Genomic DNA, 17026 nt, shown 5'->3' with positions numbered 1-17026 from the left:
ACAAACTTGCAAGCAATTGCAGTTGCAGTGACTCTACATAGAACTATAACACTTTGCTCAATCTACATCCCTCCAAAAGACACAATCAACGAAACTGAGATAACTCAATTAATAAAACAACTCCTTAAACTCTTTTTTCTACTAGGAGATCTCAACAGTCACAATGTAATATGGGGAAGTAAAGAAACAAATAAAAAAGGAAAAGAAATAGAAAACATAATAAATAAAAATAATCTATGCCTCCTTAATAATCAAAACTACACCTATATGTATCCAGCAACAGGTACTTTCACCGCCATTGACCTTACCTTATGTGATCCCTCCATATATATGGACTATGATTGGAAAGTACACAATGACACCTGTGGGAGTGATCATTTCCCAATCATCCTGGAAAGTCTAAGTACTAGTACTGAACAAAAAACACCCAAATGGAACCTACATAAAGCAGATTGGGAAGACTTCCAGGAACAGTGCAAAAACCAATTAATTATCGAAAAGAAAGATGAAGATGACCATTTGAATTACTTCATTAAAACACTCACAAACATAGCAAATAATACCATACCGAAAACAACCAAAACCAACAATCACAACAAACCTTGGTTCACAAAAGAATGCAGAAAAGCCATCAGAGCTTGACGAGCTGCCTTGAGAAAATTCGAAAAGTACCCAACAAGCGAAAATCTGGATTTCTTCAAAAACAACAGAGCAAAAGCCAGACGAATCATAAAGGAATCCAAAAGAACAACTTGGAGAAATTATATATCCAAAATTATTGTGAATACCAAGGCAAAAACAGTTTGGAACATGATGAGGAAAATAGAAGGAAAGTGTAATAGTAAACCAATATCCCACATCTCTAAAGGCAACAAAATATACACCGATCAAAAAGACATTTCCAATAACCTGGCAGATAATTTAACAAAAATTTCATCATGTGACAGACAAACAGAGAAATTCAAAAAGATTAGAGAAAAGGAAGAAAAGAAGAAAATTCTATTTAAATCACAAAATACTGAAAAATACAACCAACCTCTTACCTTGCCTGAATTAAAAGAATCGCTAACCAAATCCCATGACACAGCTACAGGGCCCGATGAAATTCCATATGAAATCCTCAAAAAACTTCCAGAAACCTCAATGAAATACCTACTTGAAATTTTCAATATTATATGGTCCAGTGGAAACGTACCTGAGACCTGGAAAGAGGCCACAATAATACCAATCCCCAAATCTGAAAACTCAAACATCTAACCCCAATCAAGTAACGTCTCAGATCCATTGAATTTCAGGCCAATAGCTCTAACAAGCTGCATTTGTAAGACCATGGAAAGGATTATAAACAAAAGACTAATCTGGTTCCTGGAAACAGAGAATCTTATTACAGAATTTCAAACAGGATTCAGGAAAAACCGAAGTTCAATAGACGACATAGTCAGACTTGAAACCTTCATCAGAGAAGCCTTTGTAAGGAAGGAACATTTAACAGCAGTGTTTTTTTGACATGGAAAAAGCCTACGATACTGTGTGGAAGTACGGTGTTACAAGGGATCTGAAGGCGCTTGGACTAAAAGGCAGAATGCCAATTTTTATTGAAAATTTTTTAAAAAATAGACGGTTCAGAATAAAGGTTGGCACAGCTCTCTTGGACTTGAAGGAACAAGAGAATGGAGTACCTCAAGGGAGTATACTGTCAGTGACCCTGTTCAGTATCCGAATTAACAACATTGTAAAAAACCTTAACCCTGGGGTAGATTGCTCCCTATATGTGGATGACTTCCTAATATGCTGTAGATCTAGATATATATCTGTAATAGAAAGGAAGCTTCAATTGTGCTTAAACAAAGTAATGAGATGGACGGAAGAGAATGGATTTAGATTCTCCAAAAGAAAAACGAAATGCATGCATTTCTGCAAACTAAAGAACATGCATAATGATCCTGTCCTAACCATGGAAGGAACGTCCATACTCGTTACTGACCAGTACAAATTCTTAGGGATTTTATTTGACAAAAAGTTAACATTCATCCCACACATAAACTATTTGAAAAAAAAATGTAACAAAGCTGTAAATCTTTTGAAAGTAGTAGCACATACCGATTGGGGTGCAGACAGGGAAACACTCCTTAAACTTTACAGAGCACTAGTCCGCTCAAAGCTAGACTACGGTTGTTTCATATATGGATCAACCCGAACATCATATATAAAAAGCCTAGACCCTATTCACCTTTCGGGCTCCGAATGAAGGAAAGCATTGAAGAATCGAAAATTCCAATCTCCAGCATTCACAACTTCATACTGCCTAAAACACCCCCATGGACCATGAAACAAGTAGAAATAAAACTGAACCTAAACAAAAAGTCCAAATCTACCACAAACCCTATTGAATACCACGACAAACTTCAACATTTAAAATTACGATATTCAGACTACACCTTTATCTACACAGACGGGTCTAAAAGCAACAATCACACTGGATGTGCAGCAACGTACCATAAAACCACAATGAAGAGAAATCTTCAAAATGAAGCATCTATATTCACTGCAGAGACTATAGCTATCGATCTAGCACTCAACATAATTTCAGAGGAAACCACCAAAAACTTCATCATTCTCACAGATTCTCTATCAGACTATTATCTATACAAAATCAAAAACAAGAAAATCCACTAACAACAAAATTAATAGAAAAAATCAATATCCTTTCAACTACTAAAAACATTATTCTTGTCTGGATCCCCAGCCATGTGGGGATCAAAGGCAATGACAGGGCAGATACAGCTGCAAAAAGATCTTCTCACCTTCCAACTGACAATTTTAAGATTCCACATACTGATCTTAGACCCCAGATAAAAGCATACATACAGGAAAAATGGCAACTGCGGTGGAGTCAGCAAGAGGGCAGCAAATTATACTCAATCAAACCTGAACTTAAGGAACGATGTCCGGACATCAAGAGATCACGCCGAGAAGATGTGATACTGACTCGACTGCGCATAGGACACACTAACTTTACTCATTCTTATATACTAAATGGAGAATCGGCGCCAGAGTGCATCCCATGCCAGGAGACACTCACAGTAAAACATATCCTAGTTGAGTGTGATGACCTCGCCCCAACTAGAAAATTATATTATACAGAAAGCAATATGGAGGACCTTTTTGAAAAGGTCAACTCAACAAATATTCCAGCATACCTAAGGAAAGTAAATTTATATAAGAAAATTTAAAGTCACCCAAATATACACATCGATGTATAAATACAACATTTAATTTCTTAGTTCAATTTTATAAAAAAAGGGAGGAAAGGCTTAAAAATTCCCCCCCCCCCCAATAAAAAATAGTTTTAAAAAAAAAAGGACTCTGGCATTAAATGACCACATAGGTTGATATGCCGTAAAACCAATCAATCAATCAATCAATAATTGAGAAGACATTTCCGGCTATACCATAGCTGGAGATATTGTGAAGTAGACCATTATGCCATACCTTATCAAAGGTCTTTGATATGTCAAGAGCAATATCCCTAGAGAGAAGACCTCTGTCGAGATTCGTTAATCGTATGAGATATAATTATAAGCAAGAATCTAGCAGAATGGAAACCATATTGCACATCACTAAGAAGGTTATTTTTTGCTGAGATGGTTGACTACTTCTCTATTTAACACAGATTCCAGCAGCTTACTCATGACACACAGGAGACTTATTGGTCTGTACTGCGAGGGAGATGAGCGATCACCTGAATTCTTAAATACACGACATACTGATAAGATTTTCCAAGGTGTTAGGAAGCATTTCTCTTTAAGATGATGCTTAAATAACTGTAAGTATGAGTGCTAGATCTAGTTGAAGCTTTTTGAGCACTATAATTGGAATACTGTCAGGGCCAGTCGCTTTACTGGAATCAAGGTTTTTGATTAGCTTGGCAACATCACATACAGATATTTGTACGTCACATCGAGTATTTTTTGGTCATAAAGGGCAGAATTAGCTGCAAAGATCTTAGCAAAGAGTTTAGCTTTGTCTGATGCTGACGAGATTACCTCAGGTCCATTGATGATAGTTGGGATAGATTCAGGATTCTGTTTGCAAAACTAATGGCAACTAAGCCGCTGCTCAGCTACTTTGGACTTGACGGATTGAGCATACAACTCTCTCGCTTTCTTTATAACTTTTTTACAGTGGTTACTGGCGGTCCTGAAAGTGGCTTTAGTTTCAGTACATCTATTATGTTGGAAGCAATGGAAAAAGTGATTTGTGTGTGCAATGGCAGCAACACAATGGCTGGCTGTTAGGTTTTTGCTGGAACTTTTTCGAGGGTATGAAACGGTGTATACCTACAATTAACCATTCTATCAGGTCTGATACTATAGAGGACACATCCTTTTTAAACATGGAATGCAGAGGTAGATCTGATATAAATGTGCAGAAGCTATCCCAGTTGACCATAGAGTATCGATATACTGTAGGATGGAGAGGTACATCTGAGGACCTATTACATTTCGTTTTTATCTTAATGGATACATCAGAGTGCTTGGAAGATCCCAGTGGGGACAGAATGGAAGAACATAACTCAGGGCAAATTGTGAGAAAAAGGTCTGGGAGACTTGCATACTGGCTGTCAGTGTCGGGGACACGGGTGGATTCATGAACGATCTGAAAGAGGTCATAAGCAATGGAGAAATTGTGACAGAACCTCCCCTCATCATCGGTCTTGTTTGAGTGAGTTAACCATTCCACATTGTGAACAATGAAGTATCCACGGACGTGAATGTTTTCTGAGGGGTACGCAGACAGCACGTGGTCAATTTTCTCAGATATGCTTTTAAAGATAGTAACTCCACTGTTGTGGAGGCGATAGAGTGCAACCATAAACGTGGTAGTGTGAGCAAGTGCAACCTGGAAGCACATATAGGGTAAATTAGGATCTTCTCTGGAGATGTCCCTGCTACATGAAAAGTCGTCTTTAATGTAGGCACATACTCCATGCCCATGGCGATCTTGAGAGTCGGATTTAGAGGTTAAGTTAGAGTACCCTTTAATTATGAACTAATCTAGGGAAGTAGTTGGTCCAATGCCAGTTTCGCTTAGGAATAATAGGTCAGGTTTAGTCTCCTGTAATAGTTTGAACCTCTGGAAGCTACTATTTGGGACATAAATTGCAGGGACACTATGTAGGTATTTGAGCAGTAGGGTGTCTGTTTGCATTACACTTGAACTTCTGCATGTCAGTACAGTCAGGGAAGCAGGAACCCGGAAGGGAATTCCAAAGTCTAGCAGTTCTGGGGAAGAAACTATTAGAGTAGAAGGCTTTCTGGCATCTGGGGATCTCTGAGTATTTATGTCAAGGGGGTACAAGGTAGGGTGTTATTTTATCATGGATATTGGTAGTTGTGTATTGCAGTTTTGATACATGACTTTAAAAATTATATTCACTTTATTTTAATAACAATTTATTGTACAATTGTATTAACACCTAATCTCTTAATTCTGATTCCATTACTAATTTTACTGTTTGCGGCTTCTTTTCTAGAGAACTACATAATTTCCCAGAACAAAAGTTCATTAAAACGCTGAAATAATTTAATGAGAAAAAGATTCTATAAAATGTTTTTCATTTTCGTTTTTTTATTTTTTTATTCTCTATTTGTTTTGATCGTTTTATATTGCCCTAAAATCACTTGAGACTTGAAGGCATCATCACGTTCAGGCTTTTGTTAAGTACTTAAACAAAATCAAGAGCTTTGAAGAACCAATCAACTTTTAACTATCAATATCAAGATCACGAATATTTTGAATGAGGAAAATATTTTTTGAACATGAATAATTGTTGTTTGCATTGTTTAGACTCAGACTAGTATTTTCATTTTGGTTTTTATTTCTATAGAATCTCAGATGCTGTAACCGAAAGTTCTTCAAGATCGATATGCATATGTATATAAAGTTAATTATGTCTACATGTTTTTACATTCGTATGTACAAGATTCACTCTTGAACTATTTAACCGATCATTATGAATTTTGGAACACAACTGCTATGCGTAAAAGATCGTAATGTGGAACATATTTGGTTTAATTTAATTTTATGTCAAACGAGTAAAAAGGGGTAGAAATCCTTTGTAAGAATCCCAATAATTGACTTTTGTGACATTTTAAACAATATTTATAAGATATCAATTAATAAATATTTTCAAAATTTCAGTTTTGGGGGAAAACTTTGGAAAAGGTTTTTAGGGGTTCTAATATGGACACCACTTCCCATAGTTATTAGACATCAATTAAACAAGATTCTCTAAATCTTAATTTCTTAAGATCCCTTAAGCCTTAAATTTTACACGTTCATGCAGGTCTGATGAGACTTTTAAACTGATCTTTTTGTCATATAATTGATTCCATAGCATGCTGCCGTGTCTGAATTCTGATGTACTTCTCCAAGAGTGACCAACAAGTCAAAGATTTCTTCCTCTTAGCAAGATTGAAAATGGAGCAAAATATCCATATAAGTGTTTCTTGATTGGATATTTCATCTAATTGATGTCCAATGAAATCTTCAACATCCCTGTGCATGGTTCTGAATTTTTTAGATGAGGATTTATAAAACGTATTATTTTGATTGTTCAGACTACTGTTCTCATCTTGGTTGTTATTCTCTCAAAGTTTCAGCCAATGTAATCTTCGACCATCTTCACGCATATGGCTCCTATTGGTAAATGGTAGAAAGATAGTTATCGTTTTTTTTTTTCCAACAGACTATAGTTGTTAAAATCTAAAATGTGTTTGTGAAACGGGAAAAGGGTTGGGGCGCTTACATTTTTCGTGTTAATTTGATTTCATAGATTGATTATATGTATTACTTGTACTGCTGTCCTAATGTTGCGGCCTATTCTCAGACTATCTGCAATAAACATGTGGACTAACTGATACAAGTGCTAAATAACAATCAGTTTAAGTCATAGTCTTATCATGGTTGAAGGTTCAATCCTCAGTGCAGGTAATACTAAAAATACAATTACGAATTATTTAAGACTCCTACCCAGTGATGGTTGACGAAATGAGAACAAGCTACACCTGTGGATAAAATAAAAGAGTTCCGTTCGAAATTCACAAGTCAGACAGAAAGACGTAAGCTTCAACTTTCAATATAATAACTCTCATTGATGAATGGTGGAAAGAATGTTTTTGTTTTCTTTCTTAAATAGTTGTTAGAATTCGAAATGTGTTTATGAAACAGTGTTGAGTCATTTTCATTTGTGTATTCGGTTTTGTACAAATTTGATGAAATGTTTCTGAATTTTTGAGATGTGGATTCATAATATGTACAGGGTAGAGCGATAAAATTGTCACCCTAAAGAAAACAACACTTCATCTTTATTTTAAAACTATTTTTGAAAAAAATCAATTCAGGTAACTTGATTATGTAGGAGAGCTGACTTCTATTCAATGTAGCCACCTTCAGCTGCAATCACCATCTCGATACAGATCCAGAACTAGGAGTATACCTTTTTCATAAGTGCTGCCAGGAGCTCGGCAAATACTCAGCAGATGATGGCAGTCATGCTAGCTTTGTTGTTGTTGGAGTTCTCGACCTATGACCAAACAAAGTAGTCCAGCAGGTTCAGGTCGAGGGAGAAGGAGAGCCAGTGAGAGAAGGGTACAAAGTTGTAGCACTCCTTCCAAAGCCAAGCTTGGGTCTCCTTTTGGCACCAAGTCCTACTGTCACACCAGGATCACCACACTCTTCAGCACATCCAGGTACACTTTTGTGTTGACTTTGAAAATGTGATGTTGCATGATGTAGCCCTCACTTGAAACCACACGAAAGACCATAACTGTGGGTAGTCCAATGCGTTGAACTGTGTGCTCAAACATTGAACCGTCCAGATTTATATTTTGAGGGTGCTGGCAATAGTCCTGTCGTCATAACTTGGATTGGTAGAAAACAGCAGCACATCTCTGAAGTCGCTCATTAAACATTGGTGTCATTTTCAGACATGATAGAAGGCTCCTATCGTTCTTGGAATTTGTACACAACTGACCAACTAGCAAATGGTCTGCAACAAAAAAGAAAACCGTTTTCATCAAAGGGAAAAGGAATCATGTCGTCTTTTCTAGGGTGACAATTTTATCATTCTACCCTGTATTATTTGGATTGTTCAAACTATTCTCACAACGTTTTGGCCAGTGTAATCTCAAACCTTCTTCAGATGTATCTTGATAATGGTTCTTATTGATGGAATTCCACTAATAATATGTATCCTTGCATGTTTTCTGTTAAGTGATGTTTCTTGCTGTTTTGTTTGAGCCATAAAGCAAGACAGATTCCAAAAGATTATCAAAGAGAGAGAGAGAGAGAGAGAGAACTTCAGATAGTGTACACTACATCAAGGACACCTCAAATCTTGCTTTTACAGATTTTGATGTCTAGGTGTTGCTGCTTAGGTGTACATATTCCTAGGCGGATGTTGTGGCCGTTTCTCAGTTTAATGTTTTCTTCTTGGTTTATTTAATGGCTTCTTCAAATTTTCAGCCACGTTTAATACTTCACATAATATCAGTTACTTTAAAAGAACCAATCCACTTCTGCCTATCAATATCAATTCTTTATCAGAATACTTTTTTAAGATGAGGAATTGATGTTTGCATTTTTTATGAGAAAAGAAAGCAAGAGATCTGAATGCTCACCGAGTGACGCCTCTGCTGATATTCATCGCTGTTGCATACTAGGCAATTGTAAAAAAAAAAAAAAAAAGCTGGGAGGAAACATAGGCAAACAAAAATTTAGCAAAACAGCAGAAAAAAATAAGTAAAGCCCGAGTTCTATCCCCCTGCGATCAATTTTACTTGAATAATGTAAACAATCATTAATCACAACTTTTGTTGGATTCAAGAAAAAAAACTTCTTGATATTTGTGAAGAACATCTTACTTGAAAGTTGTTTATTATGAGAAAGAGGATCAAGCTTCATTTCTATTTCTGGAGTGACGTCAGTGAAAAGTTCTAATAAACTTACAACTGATTATTACAGCTAATACTTGTTTGATGAAAAGAACCATGAATCCTTTTAAACAATTTGATGAACTTTGAGTAAACATTAATAAAGTATTAGATATTTGCGAGAATATTGGCATTTGGGGTATTTTCATCCTATGGGGACAAATTAGAGATTTTTCGCTCAAAAAAAAAAATAAAAATAAAATAAAATAAAAACTGGCTCAGTCAGTTTTCTGCATCCCTGGTCATTTAATTTAATCCAAAATTTCATGAATGACTAAATCAATTTTACAGTAATAAAAAGTCTAACCCACTAACATCAGTTGTGAGCATTGCAAAATTAGTATTCTTCTAGTTTATATAGGGGAAGAATACATATCCCAGCATAGTTAATGTTAATTCCTCAAACAGAACAGTTTGCACTAATTTTTTGTCCTCTTATAAAGATTGAAATCAAAATATAATTCTACTAAACCGTATTTTAAGAATCTTTATATCATATTCTGATCAAAATTCATGTCGTAATTTTGATTATAGAACATTTCTAAAATGTAAGGCATAAGCTCAGAGATTTTTGCCTAATAGGTTTCTAATGATGATGGATCAAATTTAGTGTACATTTGAACTATTTGAATTGAGATTATATCCATATTATGACCTTTTAAATACTTAAAAAAAAAAAAAAATGAAAATTGGGTGCTATTTATTAATTGAAACCTATTGTTAAAATTTCACAAAAATGAGAAATATTTGAATTTCTACAAAGAGCTTCCGCCCTGTTTTGCCCCTTTTGCATGAAATCAAACTAAAATATCACTTACATGACGACCTCTTAAATCAAGCAACTGTGTTCTAAAATTCAAAATTATCAGTTTATTAGTTTAAGAGTGAATCCTGCATGATAACTTGCCAATTTTTCAATTTGTTGTGTGATTTTTGGTCTCCACACCATTGTATGTACAAATCGTTTATATTAGTCCTCGCACAAAAGAGCAGGACACAAAATGTTTTAAATAATAATAATACTAATAATAACAACAAAAACTTTCACTTGCGAGGACTACTATTGAGCATAACCAGTTATACAGTCCTTTTGAAATTTTCATCTCTATTTTTCTCGTTATCTACTGAATATTTTTAATGGAACCTATATGAAATATGTTCCTTATTAAATTGTAAAGATTTTCTATTCTGAAAGAAGTTTTAAAAAATTTAATCTAAAAAAGTTATTTTAAAGTTTTTGTTAAAAAAAATTCAGATTTTCTCATTATTCAGGCATGTATGGCAAAGAGGGAGTTGCAAAAAAAGAGTTGTGGTGTGAGGAGAAATACAAACTGAAACAGAATATTCAGACCTGTAATAATACAAAGAGGGGGTTTGCAAAAATGAGTTGAGGTGTGAGGAGTAATACAAACTGAAATAAAGAGTAGGAGAGTTTTTATAAATACATGCAAAACCACATTCATTTATTTTTTATCCAGATTAATAAATTAAATAAAATATAATCTTAAAAAGATATGATACAAGTTAGAAAAGCATTTCATCCAAGGCATGAAGATTGTTAAACAAAATGTTTTTGCTATAGGCTTTGAAAATAAAGGTACAAGATTCAATTTGAAATTTATTTATATTCAAAGTGCACCGTTATACATTTTACAAAGTAAGGTATTAAATTTTTATACTTTACTTTGTAAAATTTATAAAAGTGCACTTTAAAGATAAATAAATTTCAAATTGAATCTTGTACCTTTATTTTTAAAGCCTATAGTAAAAACATTTTGTTTAACAATTTTCATGCCTTGGATGAAATGCTTTTCTAACTTATATATATATATATATATATATATATATATATATATATATATATATAAGTGAAAATATCTGTATGTGTGCGTGCGTGTGTATACATTTCCCTACCAAATAATTACGTCAATTTTCGGTCTAGAAGGCGTATTGAAATTTGGGAAAATTTTTGAATCCGTTTTCGGCCAGAAATTTGGTTGTCAAGGGGTTAAAGTTCAACGATTTGACCTTTAAAAACTCTACCAAACTCCTCCGCCAATTTTAGGTCTAAACATTTGAAATTTTAACTGTAGGTTACTACTAGGACATGAATCAAACTTTTTAATTTGATTTGAGCCCCAAAAACTAAATGTTAAGGAGTCAAAGTAAAAAAAAATTTGACCTCTGCTGTCTCTACCAAATTACTCAACCAATTTCTGGTCTAAACATTTGAAATTTTACATAAAGGGTATTCAGAGATAGGGCAAGCTTTTTAATCGGTTTGGGTCGAAAATTTGAGTTGCCAAAGGGTCAAAGTTCAAAAGATTTAACCTTTGCGGTGTCTAGCAAACTACTCATCCAACTTTAGGTCTAAACATTTGAATTTATACATAACGGGCATGCAGACATGCGGCAAACATTTTAATCAGTTTTGACTCGAAAATTTGGCTGCCAAAAGGTCAGAGTTAAAAGAGCTGACATTTGTAGATTCTACCAAATTCCTCCGCCAATTTTGGGTCTAAGACTTGAAATTTTAGGTGTAGGTAACTTGGATATGGGTAAAACTTTGTATTTTGATTTGAGATCAAAATAATAAATGTTAAGGGATAAAAATTGGGGTCAAAGTTTAAAAAAAAATTACCTATGTGGTCTCTACAAAATTACTCAGACAAATTTTGGTCTAAACATTTGAAATCTTACATAAAGTGTATTCACACGTAGGGCAAGTTATAAACAGTACATAGGGCCTGAACATAATTGCCATCTCACCAAGGTCCAATCTGACCCGGAGTGGTAATACGTGTTAGGTTCCCAACTATGGGTTAAATAGAAACTGACTTGAAAAAAAACAAATATATTCTATTAAAAACTTTTTCTTCAAAATCACTGGATTCGGCATTAAATGACCTGAAAAGGGTTGATATGCTGTAAAACAAAAACGACCAACCAACCTCTTGTCAGAAACATAGCTCAAGGTGGATGAGGACTAAGGGACAAAATAGAGGAAGCTAGAGTTACAAAGCTGCTGAAAATGCATTCACCGTGCCGTTCTAGTCTATATATGTATAGTAGAAATTGGGGAATATTTGTTCATAAAGCAGTGTAGAGAAGGAGAGAAAAATTAGAATTATTGAAAAATTAATGAAACCATGAAACCATGCAATACAATTTCTTTTATTTTGGATCTTTATATATATATATATATATATATATATATATATATATATAGATAGATAGATTATATTAGATGAAATGAAACATAAAAAATGTATTATTTCTTCTATGACACAGAAAAAATGGTATTCATTGAACCCAGGTTTGATTGTTTGAATCAATAAAAATTGAGTTTGCAAAACTAGTTAAGTTTAAACAAATAAAAAGACAACCCCCCCCCCAAATGAATTTTTCTGTCCACCATATCTCTCTTTTTATCTCCAGATATGTATAAATAGTATTACTACTTGTGGTGATATTCTCTATTGTTTGTCTTCTTTTTTATTTATCTAGTTGCATTACTTTTGATTGTCAATAAACAGAGATAGAAGAGAGTCGGAAGCAGTAGTAATAGAGAATGCATTAAATAAGACAATAATGTCATATAACATACAATGAGGGAGGGTGAGAGTAATAGATAGAAACTTTGTACTGGTGGATTGTACGAATTGAATTTTTATAAGTGTCAGCTAGGGATCGACCAAAAACTGAGACAAGTTACTAGAATATGCCAAACGATGATCAACTTGATCAGCCAGTAAGAAATGCCAAGCAAACGACTTTTAAGAAATTGGAACAAAAGAATGTAGTTTTTAATTTTAATCAGTCGGAAGAATTTAGTCAACAGCCCACAGTCCCTTGTTAGACATGATCCCAAATAGTAGCTTCTTACATTCAAGTGGGACTATGTCTTGTTTGGAGTGAGAAAATAGTGAAAAAGAAAATAATTTTGATTTTGTCTTTGAAGTCGCTCTCTGTCGGTAAGCATGGAGAGTCCCTTAATGACTTTGATGTGGCAATTATACAAAAATGTCTATGTACCTTCAAACTATATAGGAAATTTGTGATAATAACTCCCAAGTAAATTCAATGCAAAAGTTGAGGACTTTGCTTTCTTCTTATGTTATCCATCAAGTTTGTATAGCATGATGTTTGGTAACTCACTGTAACCAAAAGCTCCAATCCAGGGTTGCCAGTGTCTTTGTTGTAATATGAGGCCTCCCAGCCTCTTGCTTGACATGGTCTCCTTACAATATGTTATTGTAATTAAGAAGAATAGAAAGTAGTCCTTGGGTTTCCTTTCAGAAGCCTTATAACTTTCTCTTCTCTTATTTTTTCCCTTTAGTCCTCACATTCCATGAGCGATAAAAAGGGAAAAATTGCTATTTTAGGGAGTTGGAATCTATTCATGTAACACTTACCATTGTTTTAAACCGTGAAGTTATATTTTTTAGCTCTGTACATCAAGTGACTTCATGACTTGTCCGGAGCAATTTCTATAAAACAAAAACAAAAAAGAACACCCACACATACTTCAAGTATACAATATCTTTTAGGAGTTATGCACGGACAGATAATAAAAGCACAAACTAGACTCTATATGAAATATTTTCAAAACGAAAAAATATCAAAAAAAAGGTAAAAAAACATATGGAACATCACAATACAAACAAAATGCTCATCCAAGCTAAAAGATAAAACATGATAATAGTTCGCCAGGAATAAAATTCCTGCTAAACTTTGTTGTGCCAGCTGATCACTGGGTGAGGCTGAAGAAGTCAGAAAAATTAAGTAAATATCCAGAAGCTGGAAATATATGGAACATGAAACGGTGATATTCCTATGGTAATATAAATATATTGTAGGAGTATTATGAACGATCATAAAAACTTATTAAAAAAAAACTACAGGAAATTAGAATCAGTGGATCATATAAATAAATAAATAAGATAGAGATCATATAAACGACAATTTTGTTGAAAACAGCTGATATATGATACAAATTCCTGCATCAGTTATTATTTATTATGATGATGAGAAGGAGGAGTAGGAGAAAGCACGTGGTCATATAACAGTTTCCCACCTTTTTTACATTATTATTGTTTTTGTATTCTGCGAGATCTTTCAAGCTGCACCAAATTGAGCAGTTGAGAGCGGACACGGAAGTGTTGCATCGTGTGGTCATCCTCTCGACATTCACAAATGATTGGGTCAGTTTTGTAGTCGCATCTGATCATAGCAACTTTTGCTCGCTCCATTCCTGTTCTCTTACAGTTGAGTGGACAGGGGAGAGAGGGCTTCAGAAGGGTAGATTCCCATGTTGATAGGAAGGGAGGCATTCTCATCAACAGCTATAGTCTGATCTATTCCTCAGATGCAGTTAGGGGTTCGACATGGCGAAGGAAACTTCTCTGACTTCAATCGTTGGGCGGTTGGTTCACATCCCTGAAGCAGATAACTTTTATAATGATGGCTTAATCAGTATTTTAATCGTCATAACAACAAGTCCATCCTTTAGACCATTCGTTGGCCTGTTACATTTAGTAAATATAGTGTACAATTACATTGTTATTGCATTATTTGGATTATTCAGACTACTGTTCTCATTTCGGATGTTCAGCTCACATCCGTTTGTTTAGGATGATGTAACCTCCGACCTTCTTCAGGTGTATCTTTTTGAATTAGGAAATTTCTCTAACTCAAGAACCTATACAGACTTCTGAATAGAACCCTTTATCTAATCCTCGGGAGTAGCATGCTCTCATACCTTCAGCCATGATTGGGTAGAAGTAATTCATAATTGTATTCTTAGTGTCGCCTGTACTAAGGATTAAGCCTTCAACCTCAATAAGACTGTGACTTAAACCTAATAAACATAGCACTTGTATCCATTATGCCACAGCATGAGGATAACATTCAAGATCAGAACAGTAGTCTGAATAATTCAAATGATACAAATTATCAATCCTCATCTCAAAAATTTCCTCCATCCATCGTCATGTCCACTCTTCTCCAGGTGCAGGTGTTTTCAAATTTGGGAATCTTTGTCATTTCAAAATTAATCCTTGATTTAATACTTGAGAATAGATTGTTCTAATTGAATCAATCTTTGTAGGATAGAAATGCTAATTATGAAGCATGAATGTCTAAAATTTAAAAAAATTGGCAAGCAAAGGAAAACTTGGAAGCGAGTGATTAGACATGACCGTACAGAGCAGAATTTGGATATAGTTGACTTATTGAATCAAATAATTAATAGTTTTCATGGAGACAGTTGACCTGCTAAACCGTGAGAACTGGGGGAGTGAACTTGCATGATATCATAAAAGGTATTTATTCTAATTTATTATCGTTTGTAATAAGGATTGAACTTTCAACTGCCAGAAGCATGTCATTTAGAACTGATTGCTAATCAACGCTTTTCATCATTGCACCATGTGTCCATGTTATAATAAATAAGAATGATATTATAATTAATATTTTTAACTAGTCGTGGCTAAGCGAACAAGAATAACCTATCCCTGATAATTAAATAAAAGGTTTGATTTGAAATTCCATATAAGTTGCCAAGTTCAAGATAAAAATTCCCAAGTATGATATGAAGATGCACCTGAAGTAGATTGGAGTTACAATGGGCAAAATGTTGTGAAAATGATATCCAGCTCACAGTATTAATGCTGAAGTCCCTTAGGGGTCCATCCTTGGCCCAAATCTCTTCCTGATCTACATCAATGTTTTTCAAATCACATCCTTACATCATTCATAGACATTTATCCTAACGATACTACCATCTGTGGCAACACGTCAAGGCCGTAAATGACCAAGTTCTCTTTAATTCCCTTTCCTCTGATCTTGAGCACGTTGTAAAATGGGAAAAGAGATGGCTGGTTACTTTTAATGCATCTAAAACTAAGCTTCTATCTTTACATCATCAACGCTCTGATCTCCATCTGGCATCAATTGAAATGAGTGCCTCTCGTCTTGGGGAGACTCCATGTTTTGACAAGTTTCTAAAATCGACCTTTACTCCGATTTGAAATAGAACATGTACATCAAATCCCTTGCCAAGGTTGCTGGAAAAATCGTGGGATCCTTCTACTGCTCCAGCAGATATCTCACTGCTGATGTAATTCTCTACCTATATAAAAGGCAGGTATGTCCAAGGATGGAGTACTGTTGCCACATCTGGGCAGGAGCTGCTAGAAGCAGCTTATCCTGCGTTGACAGAGTTCAAAATAGACTTCTTAATCTAGTGGGGGATGCCGTTTCTCTTCCCTGCAACCTCTTTTCCACTGTTTTGCTTTATCGCTATTTTTATAGCAAGTGTTCGTCTGAACTCCAATCTATGGTCCTCCCTCACCAAACTTTCACAAAAAAATACTCGTCTAGCCAAAACCACTATCAATAATTTTCCCCACTCTTTATCTGTGCCTAAACCTAAATGTAGATTCCATTTAGGCTGCGACGGAAAAAGTTTATTTTCTTTCGAGGGCAGTTTGCTTACATTTAGTCAGCCATGAGTAGTAAAAATAAAAATGGGGGACGATAGATAATTGACACACGTGTGTTGGACGTAAGGGTTGAAAATGCACGGAAAAGTATTTTCTATTTTCTTTTTGAAATTGCGTTTTTTGTTCTTTTGTTTTTCTTACTTTTTTGTGTATATTTTGCTGATTATTTAACGATATCGGTATGTGTTTCATTTGCGTCAGTGAGAACGTTTTAAAATCTTTTTTTGAACGTAGATTTTCAGCTCTTATGAGAAATAGCCGTTAGGTCACCATTCTTGAAAAATCACGTCGGTGGTCTACCACTTTGTAGAGGGGACAGGATGGTTTTCTTGTGTTATAGACGATCCCATCCCCATGTGTAGTTTGATGAATTCAATGGTAGAAGGATTGAGAGCAAAAGGTCGCATAATGATGATGAAAACATACCGATATATATTAGCTAAAGATTACAGAATGCAGATTTATTTACATAAATTTACATGAAAAATATTAAGGACATAGATAGAAAGAATAAGAATTCGTTAA

The 17026-nt window shown here is 34.7% G+C and overlaps 1 protein-coding gene across 4 annotated transcripts in view; it reads left to right on the top strand.

Annotated features, from left to right (window-relative positions):
- LOC145290933 (rabphilin-3A-like) overlaps window positions 1-17026 on the top strand; it is a 1108728-nt gene that overhangs the window by 918985 nt on the left and 172717 nt on the right. The gene's annotated exons all lie outside the window — the stretch shown is intronic.

The sequence above is a fragment of the Euprymna scolopes genome, chromosome 1, assembly GCF_053919585.1.
Source record: "Euprymna scolopes isolate OS-2025 chromosome 1, ASM5391958v1, whole genome shotgun sequence".
In the NCBI taxonomy this organism is placed as follows: Eukaryota; Metazoa; Mollusca; class Cephalopoda; order Sepiida; family Sepiolidae; genus Euprymna; species Euprymna scolopes.
Note: the sequence above shows the minus strand (reverse complement) of the source record. Positions and strands in the feature narration are given on the sequence as shown.